At 47.1% G+C, this 11,771-nt stretch overlaps 1 long non-coding RNA gene across 1 annotated transcript; it reads left to right on the top strand.

Annotated features, from left to right (window-relative positions):
- Nucleotides 1-428: 428 nt before the first annotated feature.
- Nucleotides 429-1,417, top strand: LOC309854786. The gene is made up of 2 exons (XR_014306430.1): nt 429-673; nt 1,138-1,417. It is a non-coding gene; the product is annotated as an uncharacterized lncRNA (long non-coding RNA).
- Nucleotides 1,418-11,771: the final 10,354 nt, after the last annotated feature.

The raw sequence follows: 11,771 nt of genomic DNA, 5'->3' as shown, positions 1-11,771 counted from the left end.
CTCATGTTGTGCAGGGAGAGTTAGTGGAGAATATAGTAATGCGTATTTTCCTCTCTACAGTGAATCTCAGAAGTTTCGGGAGGTCAACACAAGGAAGGCAGTCAGGCGTGTGGCTCTGATAGGGAACGGGCTCTGGTATCCATCTGACTGGTTCCGATCTCAATTCTCCTCCACGTACCCACTACGTGATTTTGGTTATTTAACCTCCAAGTTTCTCATTTCACAGACCAGGTTCATCGCCGTGTTTACATTGCAGGGTTATTGTGAGGCTTAAATGAGATAATCCATGGCAAGTATTTGGCACAGTGCCTTTCCCATGGTATGATTAATCAGTATTTCGAGCCAGCTCTCAGGATTGCATTACAGACGGGCCTCATGTCCTTAAATCTTTCCTGAACTCATGCATACTTACGGCTTTGTCCGCCTTTAGAGAAAACGCATCCCAGGCGGGGGTCCCGGGCAGCTGGAAGGCCCTGGGTGACGCAGCCCTTCTTCCAAGATGCTGTCCCATGTGTCAAGCTGAGTGTCTGCTGCCTCGACATTTTGAGTGTCTGTCTTCCTCTCCTGGCTTCGCTCCAGGTAGGGACTGCCGGCCAAGGTCGCCAGAGCTCTCGGGGTCTACCCTGAAGGATTAAAGCAACTTCCTTCCAAGATAAATACATTCCCTTCCATGGTGAGTGAGTCCATTACCTAACTGGGAAAGCCATGTAAATGTCAAAAGCAGCCATGGGAGAGTGTGTGTGTGGGGGGGTGTGGGTGTGTGGGTGGGTGGGAGCGAGGCATGTAAATGTGTGTGTGTGCGTGTGTTTGTGACCATACAGGAGGGTGCTGGTGGCCGTGGGCTCCCTCATGCAGGGAGGGCAGGAAAACAAAATCCGTACATTCCATATGCTCGTGGTGGGGCGTCTCCGGAGTTTGAGTCTGAAGACTGTAGTTGACTCTTGCCAGTTCATTCATCATTTAATCCTCTAATTGGTGACCGTGGCGGATGGCTGACAGTAGCACATCCTTGGCAGGGAGGCAAATCCCATTTATTTGTTTGTTCCAGTTGCACCATTTAGTGGAGAGTGGGGAACGGGAGGTCACCCGTGCGTCATGGTTCAAACTGTTGTTATAAATAACAATTAATCCACTTAGATATCTGGCTCCGTTCAACCTGGAGAACCCGACTGGATATGAAAGATTCTGGAGAAGAAGGTTGAGAAGGAAAAGCGGTTTTCCCATTCCTTGGCTCACTCCTGTCTGATCTTCCAAATGCCCCAGGTTGCCTAAGGTGATGAATATTCAGGAGGACTGGTGCCACCTCCTGACCACTGTTGTCTGCCGGTGTCCTGTCTTTGGAAGTCAGCCACATGTTCCCTTGGGATGTTTTTTAACTCACCCTGTTAAACTATTAAAATTTCTCTTATTCACCTGTTATGAAGGTATTGTCTTCTTAAAAAGATTACAGATTCCTTGAAGGCAGGGATTACCCCTCAGAGGCTCAATAGCACAGGACAATGAATGCCCAGTGAGCTGCTGTCAGAGGCCAGGACCTGGGCTGGGAGCCTTCGTAGCCTCTTGGCAAGATTTGAGAGCATGGGGAAAGCAAGAGATCTACCCGAATTCCCCAAATAACACAAAACTCCACGTCATCACGTAGTGTAACATAACACCATGTAATACAGGGGAAAGATCAGAACTGTAAAACAGTAAAAAAAAAAATGCGATCTCATAAATTTGGAGAGGACATAGTAACAGCTCTGGTTCGATGCTCTTTATACGAGATTTCTACTTCATGCTTACATTTACAACCTGATTTCCACTGTCATTATGCGCCTCAAATTGTTCTTTCTAAAATTTTCAGTATACTTTGATTAGCCAATCTGTGGGTCCGTCAGGTTTGGTGAGGAAAACAGAAAAAAATCCACATGTTCTGGGAACAAAGAACTTTTTTCTTTCTTTTTTTTTTTTTTTAAGATTTTATTTATTTATTTGACAGACGGAGATCACAAGCAGGCAGAGAGACAGCAGAGAGAGGAGGAAGCAGGCTCGCCGCTGAGCAGAGAGCCCGATGCGGGACTCGATCCCAGGATCCTGGGATCATGACCTGAGCCAAGGGCAGAGGCTTAACCCACTGAGCCAACCAGGCGCCCCAAAGAACTCTTTTCTTAAAAAAAAAAAAAAAAAAAAAAAAAGACTTTTCTTTTTTAAAGAGCAGTTTTTGGTTCAAAGCAAAACTGAGCAGAAAGTAGTGAGTTCCCATATATCCCTGATGCCCCCCCCCTCAGGTTCCCATATCCTACATCAGAGTGGGACATTTGTTATAGTTGGTGACCCTACACTGACACATTGTTGTGGCCCAAAGTCCACGGTTGACATTATGTTTCGCTCTTGGTGTTGTGCAATCTATAGGTTTTGGCAGATACCTGACAAGGTGTCTACACCACTGTGGCTTCCTGCAAAAGAGCTTCACTGCCCCCCACCCCCAAATGCTCTGTGTTCCAGATACAAATAATTTTATTGTAGCATTGAGAGATTTATTTAGCTATTGGAAGATGTAGGGAACTGAAGTCTGTGGTAATCCACCGTCAAAGGTTTTAGCCCAGTGTATCAAAACAGGGGGCTCGAGAGAGTTCTTTGGGAAGCTTCGTGACTCTCCTGTCTGACCTTGTGTCTTGCTTCATTCGCCCCCAGAAAATAACGGGCTTCCAAATCTCTCTCCACATCACTGCCTTTCTTGGGAAGCTGAGCACCCTATGGGGAAGGGGGTTCTGGGACGTGCTTTTCTCACGTGATGCTTAGGTGAGGAGATGTTCCAAGGGACTGCTAGGACTGAGTAGACAACAGCCTTTTCGTAGTTGACCTCGTTATGCAAGGTTGACCTTTCTATGGCATTAGACCTTCGTCCTCCTGGAAATTCACTTTCCAGAGAGGTGCAGCCCAATGTACTGAATTTGTTTGTGGACTGAGCATCTTTCTTGAATCCCCGGCTCCTTCCCTGTCTTAGGATCCAAACAGGACAACCTAGAAGAAAATCCAATCCAGTATTCTTTTCCCTTTGAGCTCAGAACACATCGAAAGCAGCCAAAAACCCTGATGATCTGTTGCGTTTTATAAACTCCACGTCTTTTTACTTATTCCTTGGGCTCTCGTGCTGTCTATTCTTGGCTCAGAGCTATTGTTTTGAACCCCCTCCATGTCTTTTTTTAAATATTAAAAAGTGACACTCTACCTTCCATTCAGCAGGACTTCCCAGCCTTGTCTGGTCCAGTCGTAACCCGCAGGCAGCTGCTTTGTCATGGGAATAGTAAGAAGCAGGCACGCGGCGCAGCCCGGCATGTAGAACAGGGATCACTTGAATGTCACGGTCATTGTCATCAAACTGATGTGAGTCCATCCAGTGTAAAGCTTTTCCATTACTAAAACAAAAGGAGAAGAGCAGCGAGCTTTCTAGGCTTTATTTATTCAAGGAGGCTTGAAGTACAGGTGGCCGCATCCACAGCATTAAAGATCCTTCCTGTCCGCTGAGCGGTGTTATTGTTTGGGGTCACATTTCGCGGTGAATGGGATTTCTGAAGATGCGAAACGCGTCGGTAAACCTCCATAGAAAATTATTTTCCGTCGTGCACCACCTACGTCCAGGTTCAAACTGTTCTTACTCTCACCCCTTGTATTTCTAAAGCTGCAAATAAAGATTCGTGACTCATTCCTGCCCTGCAAACAGTTTGAGGTCATAAAGAGAGGCTCTCTCAAATTTGGGGCCGCTTAAATTCACCAGCCCTTGTCTCGTCTAATAGAATTTGCATTTGAAGCAACTGAAGACTGGCGTGCCTCCTAAACCTCCCCAAAGTTGAGAAAGACAAAAAGACTGCCTTTTTCTTTTTATCAGAAAAGCAAAACAGACTCATTTGAAAAAATTGGGAAAATAGACAAGCCACACCAGAAAGCCAATTATAATGTGGTGCTCAGAGATTACTGCTATAAAGATTGGGGTAAATATTTTTTTAAAACCTCTCTATGTTTTTATTTCTATCCTTATTTCTGTTCCTGACCCATCACTATCTATATACAGACACCCCTGCACACACCACGTCTTATCTGCCATTAACGATGTATACACTGTTGGAGTGCCTGCGTGGCTCAGTGGGTTAAAGCCTCTGCTTTTGGCTCACATCATGATCTCAGGGTCCTGGGATTGAGCCCCACATCGGGCTCTCTGCTCAGCAGGGCGTCTGCTTCCTCCTCTTTCTCTGCCTGCCTCTCTGCCTACTTGTGATCTCTGTCTGTCAAATAAATAAATAAAAATCTTTAAAAAAATTAAAGATGTTTACACTGTGTACTTGTCGATGGTCTGGATTAATTTACATATTATATATCATTCTATATTCTGTAGCATCATATCTAATGACTGCCTCCTGGTTTTTAGCATTCTTCATGCAATAATGTTTTATTATATCACCTCATAACAAATTTTTCTCCACACATCTGTAGGAAAATCTCGTCCAATCAAGCCAGAAGAATGCAGACATCAGAGCAATTTTTCCCAGCTCAGTTGAGGATTGCTCTGTATACTAACTCATGAAGAAAGGTGTCCCCGAGCAGAGGTGAGTGTTGGTGCCAGGCGTGTGAAATGGACCCCAAGATGACAGTGTTTGGGGGGAGTATTTTGGCAGTAGTCACTTTGTCTCTCAGGCTTGAGGACACGTCCAATTTCTTTTACTCTTGTTTTCGTCCAGTATATCTAACGGAGACCAGCAAATACTTACCGGTTGCAGAGCCATTTGTAGGCAATCAAGACCTGGTAACACAAGCGGCCTGTCTGTGTGTTCTGAACACAAAGCATGTGCAGGAAATTTTGGTAGATGTTTGAAGAGAAATAAAGATAAAAATTCTCCCACCTCCGATGAGGGCCAGGCACTGTGGCTACGCTGGTTGCATTTTTTTTTTTTTTTTTCCTTTTGCTAACAACGTCCCAGTTTGGTTGTGGGTATTGGCGTGCACACCTGGCTTGGAGGAAACATTTGCAGGTACGGGCCGGTTCTGACCAATGAGTTGCTGTGGGAATCGTGGAGACTCTGGGAGGGTTTTGACTTTCTCTAGTGAAGGGGACTGGATTGACTGCCTCTTCTCTTCTCCTTCTCCTGTATTCATGCATTGGACATAGATTCAGTGTCTCGAGCTGTGGCAGCCATATTTGAATCCTGAGTCTACGGCCATACCACCCTGAACGTGCCTGATCTCGTCTGAATCCCGAGGTAGGGCAAAGACAAAGAAATCCTGGTGTCTGGTGGCATTATTGAGCTGCTAACCCAAGGGCAGCAACTTCCCATCTCTGGACTTGTTATACGAGAGTAATAACTCCCTACTTGTCACTACTAAGTCAGCTAGTCCTTCCATTTGAGTGTAGAGACCAATCAAAAATGCAAATAACTAAAGATGTTTCCTAGGAATGATGAGAAGTTTCAAAGGGTGTATTGGGAATCAGAGAGAGGAGTATTCAGGGTTGGATCTGGATCATAAAGAGGTTTATATGTGAATCTATCTGGAGTATCTTGAAAGTAGTGAATCCGTGCTCAATTTGGTAAACGGTAGGGAGTTACTGGGGATGCTGGGGCAAAACTTAGGACATATAAGTGGGCAGCAGTGGGAGAGACGGATTGGAGTGGAGGAAGGTAGGAGTTGGGGCAGGAGTCCAGAGACTATTCGTGCAAACCAGGTACAGAATAGTGAAGACATGAAGTAAGGTGGTGGCTTAGTCTGCTTAGGCTCCCGTAAGAAAACCACAGCCAGAGCAGCTTAAACACCAAAAATTTGTTTTTTCAAATTTCTGGAGGCTAGCAAGTCCAAGACACGCCGAAGTTGTTGGGCCGATTGGGTTGTTGGTGAGGACGATCTTCTGCCTTGTAGATAGCCTTCTCACTGTGTCCTCGCATGGTGGAGAGAGAGAGATCGCACGTGTCTCCTCCTCTTCTTCTGGGGACAACAGTCCTATTGGATTAGGGTCCCCTCTTTATGACCTCATGGATTCTTTGTCATCTTCTCACGGGACCTATCTCCAAATAAGTTGCATTGGGAGGTTAGGGCTTCCACACGTGGACTTTGAGGGGACCCACACAGTCAGTCCATCACAGGGACAGCGGGATGGAAATCATGGTTGGTATCCGAGGCAGTTCAGGGGTCGAGTCTATGACTGAGGGTACGGAGGAAGGCAAGTGAAGATCAGAGATGTTTTTGAATGTCAAATTGAGAGTCTGTCAGAATAGTGACATCATGTATAGAATTAGGAAATTTAGGATTGGATGCAGATTCTAGAAGAGGTGGGTTTTTAGGGCAATTGAACTGCAGGTGTTGTCAGTAGGAAACAATGTGGTGGCTTGTTACCAACTTTGGGGGGCATGTTTCCTATATGACACACAGTGGTTCTTCAGGTGGCATGATACCATCTAAACTAGCAAACCACCCTATGGGGTGTTGCTATTCTTGTCTCGTTTTAGGGACGACAAAACAGACGTTTGTGGCATTTGAGGCTAGAAAATTATACCCCATGCTCCTGAAAGGAACCTGCCAAATTAGATCACCCCTATGCTATGGGTGGTCTTTGTGAACCACGGAGAACCCAAGTGGTTTGGAAAATTGGAGAGAAGCAAGTGGAGATCAGATTTCCAAGCAAGAAAGGAGATGGGGTCCACAACTCAAGAGACTTCAGGAATGCCTCGTGGAAGACGAAAGGCCTGGCACGTGAGCACCCAGGAAAGGAAACCACAGACCCAGCAGCCCCGAGGATGGACTCCGAGCAAGTGCTGCATAATTAAGTTCATCCAGAATGCTGACACTCAGCACCACGTCTGGCAAGGAAAAGGACAAGTGAGTGGAACAGTTACTGATTAAAGAGCTTTTATTTTTGAAGGGACTGATTTAAAAGTAAATGTTAATCCAGTGGGAAGTGTCTAGTGACACACTTTGGAGCTTTGCCCTTGCCTTCTGATTTCTTTTCCTTTTAATCTCTGATTTGCATGAATATTTGGGGAGAGGCTTATTAAATTCATGTACAGCGGGAGGCTGGAGGCCTAGTAAGCATGCTGGAGATAAAAACCAATACCCTGAAGGGTGTGAATGAGAGGGCAAAGGGGCTGAAACGAACCAGGTCAATGCCCTGCGGTGTGTCAGGGGCCACACTAAGGTTCAACTGGTATTGGATAGAAAGGCATGGCCTGGCAGTGCCATCTGTGAAAGCGAGTGTGAGTTGAGAGTAAATGACGTAACAGAGCTGAAAACGAGTAAGTGTGATCGTGGCTGACATTATTGCAAGCACAGGGCTTCTAGAATTCACAACAAAGTCATCAGAGATATCTTTGTAAGACATGGATTGGCTTCTATCACAGAAATATTCTTGATAACTCCCCACTAAGTCCAAATGTCAAGGCTTAGGATAACCATCTCGTTCCAATAGCTTATCCCTGGCCTCATATCTATCCCACCTTCCCTCTAGTGCATCTGACAACACTGGGGCTACCAGACAGCTCTGTGTTCTTGGGTGATACCAGGCCACTTCAGGACAGTGGTTTTGTTTGTTCCGGAATGAACCTGGACACCCTTCCTCTCAACCCGCAACTTTGTTAAAAAGCTCATTGCTTGCGAGAGAGAGAGAGAGAGAGAGGGCAAAATTGTCCCCTCATCTGCAAAGTCTTTCCTGAGTTCCACTCCTGTAGTCCAGCTCCTCATAAGACCTAACTCCCCCCTCCACCAGGACCACAGGGCCCTTCATACTGAGACCCACATTCCTGTCCCACGATTACTGGTTCATTTTTGTGATCATCATTGCATCTCTTGTGCCTAGTTTGGTGTTTTGTACTGGGAGCATTCCAAATTTTGTTGGGCAGGACAAAAGGTGGTTGAATAATTCAAGCAACAGTCCTTGTTCTACTTCTGTAGGATGTAGACTGGTTATTGCAAGTATCCATCTTCTAATTCTACCAGTCCTTCACTTACCAATAACTTAATGCTGTAGGGGGACAATTAAAACTGAGACAGATAAGGGGCCCTGGGTGGCTGAGTGGGTTACGCCTCTGCCTTCAGCTCAGATCATGATCTCAGGGTCCTGGGATCAGGTCCTCTGCTTAGCGGGGAGCCTGCTTCCCCGTCTCTCTGTCTGCCTGACTCTCGGCCTACTTGTGATCACTCTCTCTGTCAAATAAAGAAATAAAATATTAAAAAAAAAAAGTGAGACAGATATGCCAAGACAAGCATGGGTGTGCTATTATTTTTTAACTTTTTAAAAAAGATTGATTTATTTGAGAGAGAGTGTGTGTGAGAGAGAGAGCAGGGGGAGGGGCTGACGGGGAGAGAGAGAGAGAATCTCAAGCAGACCCCACGCTGAGGGAAGAGACCAATGTGGGGCTCAAACTCATGACCCTGAATCTGACCTGAGCCAAAATCAAGAGTCTGACACTCAGCCAGCTGAGCTGCCCAGATACCCCCACGGTGTGCTTTTAGAGAGACAGGGAACATGGAAGACTGACGGACAGACCTACAAATTATATGGATCAACTGAAGTTGAAGTGTAAGAGAGCCACCAGGATAGCCCTCGATATGAACTTTGGAGTCCGAAAGCCATGGGCTCAAGTCCGTATTCTACCATACTAGCTGAGTAATTCTGGGCAAACTACTTAACCTCTCCGAGCCTCAGTTTTCCCATCTACAAAATGGGCACGAAACCCTCATAGCACGGTTATGAGTGTGAAGTGCGAAAAGCAGGGGTAAGGCATCTGCTGAGGGCTCTGGTAAGCCTCAGCTGCTGGTGCTTGGTGTATGGCGAATGGGTCACAGAGCTGCTGGTCCTTGGCCGAAAGGAAGGGCTCAGGACTCATTTTTAGTATCTTGGGGAAGAGGGATCCGTTGTGGTCTGCATGGCTCCAAACGGTAGAACCCAACAGCTGACAGCAGCAAGGGGAGGTCCCCAGAGTCCCAGAGAACCTGAGCAGAGCATCTCCTGAGTTAGCAAGCGCCCCGTCACTGGATGTTACGGAAGCTCAGGGTGCTGTTGCCTTGCTAGGGTTGTCGGACAGGGGACGCCATCAGCAGGGCAAGAGGTAAACCAGGGATCCTCCACTAACTTTGAAATGTGCTTCTGGGTGGTTCTAGAATTGGAGTGAACCAATGGTCTCCTGACCACCAGAAGAATGGTGTGTGTGTGTGTGTGTGTGTGTGTGTTGTGTGTGTGTGTGTGTGTTACTGAACAGTTAGAATGGGGATGGAGGTGGCATGTCCACACTTGGAGCCCTCAGAGGGCCAGTATCTCCCCAGAAGCATCCCTGTGCTCTGAGGAGGGACCTTGTCCTCACCCCATCCTTTGACCCTCGTGCAGTTCTCGCACATCAAACCTGTTGAGTGAGCGTATGAATGTACGGTTCTGTGAAGGAAAAACCATCACCAGCTCCAAGCTTCCAGCACTGCTTATCTTATCAATGTCAGGGTCCTATTCCGGAATTTCCCTGCTAAAAATTCTTCTGGTGCTCATGGGACATCATAAATCTATCAGATTATGTTATAATTACGTCGGAGTACTGCTAGTTCTTATAAGAAGCCAGGAGGAGGAATTCGTTTTTGGCGAATAGGAGTTAAAAAAAAAATGAGATTCCTTCTGCTGAAGCCCACACCTCTTGGAAGGCCATTCCATACACCAGCGCCAACCCCAACTACTACTAACATACCCTGCCTCCCGCGAACGATTTGTGTTCCTTTGGAAACAGCCTCCCATGGGAAGTGCTGGAAACAGAACCCTTCCTCCCCCTGCTTCCCCGAGAACAACACGAGTCAACAAATCTGGAAGCCTTGCCTCTGTCCGCTTTTAAACAGTTGTTAGTGAGAATCAAAGTCAGCCCACAGTGCATATGGCTTGATTCAAGTGGCTGCATCGGGAAAGCGGAGCTCCAGGAATACGTACAGCTTTCTGCTCTCTGCACACTCTCTCCTTGAGCTACTTATCACCCCGTGAATCAGTAAGCAGCGGCTTGTCACCACGGGCACCAATAATCAGCCGGACGGATTCTAGTGGCCATAATCTCATCTCTATTTCCTTTGAACCCCTGAGAGGGGAAGACCGTCGGAGGTTTTATTCCATTATTTGTGCTGTTTGATGCCTTAAAGCGAGGACCGTGTGGGTTGGCTTACACAAATCGTTGCCAGAGTGATGTGGGACTTGAGGCAGGGGGAGGTCAGATGGGGGACTTCAAGGACACAAAGGAGGAGCGGGAAAGGGGTCAAGTTCTCCTTCTCCCAGGGCTGGTTTCGGTGAGGCTGTCCTCTTTCCACACCGGAGGTGAAGCTGATGGTATGATAAGACAGGTCCCGGGAAGGCCAGGCTGAGAAGCAGCTCTGCCCTTAAAAAAGCCACGTGGGACCAAGGAGGGGCCCCTGGGAAGGGGACATGGAACAGGCTGCTCAGGGGCTCAAGGGACATATTTTTTTTTTTTCTTAAAGGTTTTGTCTTATTTATTTATTTGAGAGAGAGAGAGTGAGAGAGCCTGCGAGAGTGGGGTGAGGGACAGAGTGAGAAGCAGACTCCCCGCCGAGCAGGGAGCCCGATGCGGGGCTCCATCCCAGGACTCCGGGATCATGACCTGAGCCGAAGGCAGCTGCTTAACTGACTGAGCCACCCAGGTGCCCCCAAGGGACATCTTAAGCGAAGAGACCGGAGGACCTTTTAAATCCCATGTGGGGCTCAGCCTACATCACCAGGCTTCTGGTGACCCCCAACAGGGATCCGAAGCCAAATTCTCAGCCCTGGATGCCCTGGGGAATGCAGGGGGGATGGGGATGTGGGCAGCCATGACCAGCGCCGACCAAGCCTTCCAGATCGGGTCCGTTTGCCCTTTACAGTAACAAACATTTGTTCTTCAGACAGAGGTGAGTCGATGCACGGAAGGTGGGGGTGTTGGGTTGACCTCCTGAAGAAACTCATATTGTTAAGAGAAGCTCTGGTTTTCATTAGCAAAACTCAGAGAGAGAGAAAGTTTGTGCTTTGATTTTGATTAGTAAGAATCTGAGCTTGGCAGGGACAGAAACTTCTGGGTTCTTGCAAAAACTCACTTTAAAATAAGCAGACTTCTGGAGTAAAATGCCTGTAGTATCTGGATTGTGGCATGACTCAATATTAACAGACTCTAATTTCATTTTATTGTCTCGTTTTCATTGAGTTTTGTGTTTGTTTTCGTTTTTGATTTTTTTCCCATTCGGTGAGGACGTTCCCTAGAAATACATAGTCGATGGGTTTAAGCATTGGGAGCTGGTGGAGTTTATCCAAGAACAGATTAAGTCCAACAGGGTTGAGGGTTCTGGACGCAGGCGCTGTGTAATCTTCTTCGGCTGAGTCGGGCAAACAACTTAATGGAATTATCCAAAAGTGGGTGGTTGAGAAGCAAGCAAACGGGCGACAACCAAGTGGTTTCCCACTGCTAGGAATCAAGGGTGCTCATTGGAGGTGGAAAAGGAGGTAAGGGAGTGGAGTTATTTAGAAATTGGTACATGAACAGAAAGTGCGCAGATCTTGGGTGGTAACCCAGGGAGAAACAGAATCAGCCTAAAACAGCTTTCAGTCTCCTCACTCTGGAGGGAGCTCTGCGGAGAGGAACCAAAGTGAGGAAGGTCGGTGTGGAACGGTCAACGATGTCCTAGCTCAGAAGGGGTTGGGAAGGAGCAAGGTACTCTTCGGAGGGCAGGGCAGAGGTTTAAAAATGCATCTGAGCCTGCGTTCCCAGAAGGGAAGAGTTTGAGCTGCCAAGACTTGGGGG

Source organism: Mustela nivalis (genome assembly GCF_964662115.1).
Source record: "Mustela nivalis genome assembly, chromosome: 19".
NCBI lineage: Eukaryota > Metazoa > Chordata > Mammalia > Carnivora > Mustelidae > Mustela > Mustela nivalis.
The sequence above is the reverse complement of the archived record's forward strand: the minus strand, read 5'-3'. Positions and strand labels throughout refer to the sequence as shown.